Source organism: Esox lucius, chromosome 15 (genome assembly GCF_011004845.1).
Source record: "Esox lucius isolate fEsoLuc1 chromosome 15, fEsoLuc1.pri, whole genome shotgun sequence".
In the NCBI taxonomy this organism is placed as follows: Eukaryota; Metazoa; Chordata; class Actinopteri; order Esociformes; family Esocidae; genus Esox; species Esox lucius.
In genome coordinates, this window is record NC_047583.1 from 14,422,672 (window position 1) to 14,428,294 (window position 5,623).

Sequence of the window (5,623 nt, forward strand, 5' to 3'; positions counted from 1 at the left end):
ATCCTCAAAGTATAGTATGATGGGGGGTCAGTAATGTTTTTTAGCTGTTTTACTTTTACTCTCATTAAGATATATGGCAACACGGATTCCATCAAGTACCAGGAAATATTTGGCCAAAAACTTTATCTTCATACGCTAGTAAGCTAAAACTGGGTTATCACTGCATGCAGCAGGAAAACTATTTAAAGCATACCTCCAAATCCATACCAAAATGGGTCATTTGATGCTATGGTCATCAAGCTTTTGCAATGTCCCCCGACCAAAATCCCATGGAAAACCGTTGCAGTGAACAGAGGGGGAGAGTCCCAAAGGAGGACTTTGGACTGAAGGATCTGGAGAGTTTCTGTATGGAGGAATGGCCTGAAATCCCTTCCTATGTGTTCTCACACCTCATCAAACATTATAGGAGACAACTATATTACATTACCTGGGAAATCCCTCTTAAATTCCACACAAACCTCCAGTGTGTTTCTTAACTAGGATCAGCGAAACGGAGTGAGGTTGTTAACAGAAGTGACACTGAGGTATGAAATAATCTTAATTTGATCATAATGTTGTTTGTCTTCCAAATCCCTAATCCAACACTGTAAACAAATCTGTTGTTGTGCTCTTGAGCAAGGGGCTGATGCTAAGTGCTGATGTTAGTCCCTGTGGATCACAGTTGTGCTGAATTACTCAGATCAAAAAGTTAAGACTTGAAGCCCATGTGCTTTCAGTTGGCGATTGTGTTTTTTCATCTATAAACACAAGGAGCCATGTTTCCAAAAGATGTGCACAGGCTTTGGGCTCTGCTTGGAAAGATGACTGGAGTACTTAACTGTGAGAAAATCTGTTCCAGCATGGACAACAACAAAGACATCCCTATTTTAATGTAATCAAATGTAGTGGAACTACAACTGTCCTGGTTATCAACAAACCTCAACCGGGTCATCAGAAGGGATCAGCCGATTAATGATACTGAAATTGATTACTTAACCATTGAGATGGCCTCAGTGGATCTGCCCATGCCCGAACAGATGTTATATTGGCATGTAGATACAGATGACAGCTCTTTCCATTACTATGGTTGAATTCCAGTAGTCCAAATTGGAGCAAAGCCCTTCACTCACTCAGATAATTTACAGACTCAAATGTGACAGACATTGTACATCATTCAAGTGAACACCTAAGAAGTCAAGCTAACTACTAACAAAGAATGGAACTGACTTGATACAATTTTATCAACTTGTCATTCTCACATAAGTGTAGTTATCAGGCAGTAATCCTGGTGCATTGTGGGTAAGTTAATTTTCAAGTGTTCAGCAATGTAGACTCGCTGCAAAGGATTAAAAGTGCAGGTGGACAGAATAGCAACAAAAACGTAATACAACAACGTAACCCAGGAGAATCAGAATGGACAGTGATGGGGTGAACTTAACTTTTTGTGTTCCCTAGGACAATCAGAATTCAACCTATGGTTTCACCCCAGTCATTGGCTACCTACACCATAGTCACTTCCTGGGTCATGAGAGTCAACATTCAAAAATGTTGCAAATAAAAACAACATAAACCAATGGAATTCTTCTACCAGGTATTATTTTTTCAGTGTTCCATAATTTTGCTTTTTTGATAATTTGAGTGAAATATGAGGTAGAAGGAGTTGTGTCAGGAAGAGTAGAAGACTACTTTTTGTGGAAAAAACGTCTTCATGTTGGCATAGAGAGGAATTCTTTCAATTATTACACAGAATAAATCTGAACTGACCAACCAATCTTTAATTCTTTAATTTCTTGCGGCTGGATTATCATATTCTTTGGAATTTCTAGAAGGATTTTGGGAATCTAGTATTGATGGTGGTAGCAGGGGAATCTGGTTTGTTTCTTTGATTCTCCCAACCTACTCAGCTGTGAATACAACATTCTTTACATGACATTCTCTCACTTTGTTAATCTGATAGTCATTTGGTTTAATTCAAACTGACTATACTTCATAACTTGTAGAATCCTGAAGTATGTATCCTGCCTTGTTTAGTATCTGTGTACATGGTCTCCTTGATAATAATCAACTGGCCTTGGCGTGGCATTAGAATAGTGTTAATGAATCCCTACAGCAGGCTTGGCAGAGCAGCAGACAGAGCCAAGCAGAGCATGGTGGAGGGAGGGATTGTCATTGGTGCACCTGGGACAGGGCCCACGTGCCGAGCCTTGACTGTGTTGCTGTCTGCTGACAGGCTTGTGACAGGCCAGTGTCTGTGTGGCCCTGCTATCTGTGCTGTCCTCCAGAGGGAGAGGGAAGAACATGTGTAGCTGTCTCTCTGCCTGTCATTAGGGTCTGCTAACCGAGAAGGGCCAGGCACTGCTCTCCAATTCACAATTAACTGTGCAGGATGCTGGGTGTGACAGACAGTTGAGAGTGCAGGGTGATGTTGGCCCAATGGTGAGGACAGGTCGGCCGCTGAGCTGCTCTCGGCTGCAGCAGATGCCAGTTCAGATGCCCAGGGCACTCTCTCGCACCAAAAAACAACCCTGTTTCCAAATGAATTGGGTAAATTGTAAATAAAAATAGAATGCAATGATCAAATCATTTAAATCCTCTATATTTAATAGAAAATAGTATATTCAAAAGACAGCATATCAAACTGAGAAATTTTATTGTTTCTTTAAAAATATATGCCCTGTTTGAATTTAATGCTGGCAACACGTTTTAAAAACGTTGGGATAGATGCGACAAAAGACTGGAAAAGTTGTATAATGGTAAAAAACTAAACCTGGTAGAATATCACACAACTAATTAGGTCAATTAGCAACAGGTCAGTAACATGATTGGGTATTTAAAGATCATTCCAGCGACTGTAGATTCTTTTCACAAGTAAAACTAAAATGTATTCAAGATTTATAAACATGGAGCAATTAACAACACTCTCAGCAGAGTCAGGTCAAAAGCTCTCAGTTGAAGGTTGAGCTCAGGCCTTTATACATTCAGTAGAACCCAATGTGTCCCCGTCCTTTGCATGGTTAGTCTACATGTCTCACCAGCTTCTCTGCAAACTTCGGCTTAGAAAGATAAAAAGATGTTTATAGTTTAACCAAAACTATAGCTATCTGTTGTAGGCACATCCTGTACAAGTGAGCAGAGTCGAAACACATGGCCTTACTTAATGAATGGATTATACTTAGAATAAGCAATATGATATTAATATACTATAGAATAAGAAGACCACTACCACAATGGGCCTGTCAGAAGTGATGATGGGGAAGGGTTCACCACTCTGATAAATTCTGTGCGGGCAAATAGTGCAACAATTTAAGAACCATGTTTCTCAACATTTAATTCCAAAGAGTTAGGGGATTACATCATGTATGGTAAATTATATTATTAAAAGATTCAGAGAATCCGGAGAAATCTCTGTATGCAAGGGACATGTCCGAAAACCAATATCGGAAGGCCGTGATCTTCAGGCCCTCAGGCCGCACTGCATTAAAAACAGACATGATTCCGTAGTGGAAATCACTGCATGGGCTCAGGAACACTTACAAAAATCACTGTCTGTGAACTCAGTACATCACTGCATCCACAAATGCAAGTTAAAACCCTACCATGCAAAGAAGAAACCAGATATAAATAAGAACCTGAACTGCTGCCTCCTTCACTGGGCCGGAGCTCATTTAAGATAGACTGAGGCGGAAGTGGAAGTGGAAAACTGTCCTGTGGTCCAACAAATCAAAACTTGAAATTTGTTTTGGGAATCATGGACACCACGTCCTCCGGGCTAAAGAGAAGAGAGGCCATTCGGCTTGTTATCAGCGCACAGTTCAAAAGCTAGCATCCGTGATGGTATGGGGGTGCATTAGTGCACATGGCATGGATGACTTATATATATAATGAACAATATATATACACCATTAAAGATGAACAATATATACAGGTTTTGAAGTAACATATACTGCCATCCAGTCTATGTCTTTTTCAGGGAAGGCCTTGCTTTTTTCAGCAAGACAATGTGAAAGCACATTCTGCACGTGTTACAAACAGCATGACTCTGGACTAAAAGAGTCCGGGTGCTAAACTGGCCTGCCTGCAGTCCAGACCTGTCATAGATGGAAAATATTTGCCGCATTATGAAATGAAAAATATGACAAAGGAGACCCCGAATTGTTGAGCAGTTGAAATCATATATCAAGCAAGAATGGGAATACATTCCACTTTAAAGAATACAGCAATTGGTCTCCTCAGCTCACAGACGCTTACGGAATGTTGTTAAAAGAAGAGTTGATGCAACACAGTGGTAAACACACCTTTTCCCTCATTTTTGGAAACGTGTTGCTGGCCTCAAACTCAAAATTAGCACATATTTTTCCAAAAACATTTCTCAGTTTCAAAATTTGACGTGTTGTCTTTGTGCTATTTTCAATTAAATACAAGGATAAATGATTTGTGCATCATTGCATTCTGTTTTCATTTGCATTTTACGCAGCATCCCAACTTTTTTGGGAGAAGGGGTAGTAAATAATTGAGTAAATAATTTTTCAAGCATGGTTAAGATTCATAAGAATGTTTATAAGCATGGTATAAGATTCATAAGCAGGTTATAAGCATGGTATACGATTCATAAGCAGGCCGAGTGAAGATGACTCTACTTGGCTCATTTATCACATGGCTGTGAGAAGTCTCTGTACAGTGCACTGTGCGCTGCAGATCTCTGGCTCAGCAGTGCGGGGTCTACGTGAGATGTGCTGACAGGCTGCTGATGTCTGCCAGGCGGGCCACACTGCAGATGGAGGACACCATGGTGCTGAAAAGGCCACGGCCAAACACTTAGGAGTCAATTCATCAGAAAGGAGCCTGCAAAGAAAGGTCAAGCGGACACATTACAGCATTCAGAGAGGAAGACATCGGCTTTATAGGGCGGAAGAAATCAATTCATAAACTCCTAACTGAAGGTTTTTCTGGTGTGTGTATGGCGTGTTGCTGTGTGTCTATCGACGTGTGTGTGTGTGTGTGACTATAGTATGTGGATGATAAAAATATTACTGAATGACCTATCACGTGTGTTTATAGAATCTAGAGTCGTTTGCACACACTGGCCTACTATCTTAGTCACTGGGTTCAACTTACCTTTATAACGCAGACAGTGATTCCAAAGTACTGTACATGGAAACCAAATTGTGTAGATGGCCACAAAAAAGGGAACTTTCTTCACCAATTAAATAACAGTAAGGAGAAAATATAATTGCTGGCATTTCTGTCGAATTCACCATCCATCACTGATTGATATAACCACTGTAACAAGATACAGTGCAGTAATATGAATCGGTAAGTTGATAATATGAATCAATGAGCTGACTGAGAACTAAGTCATGGCTTGGAAGTACCATGCCCCCAGCATTCATAGTGGGGGAAGTGTGAGAGAGAAACCTCTCGCCAGAGTATTCCCGAAACAAAACACAGAGAGACAATGATATTGAGACCGATCATAATCTTTGACTTGGTTGGATTTAAAATCTGGTTTGTTGATCAATAGCAGACTATAAAATGTACCTTCTGATCAGGTATCAGACAGCAGCGTTCCTGCTTCACAGGGTGTGACAGGATGTGTGTTGGAGATACATAACCAGAAATTGCACTGTCCGGCACCAAACATCTT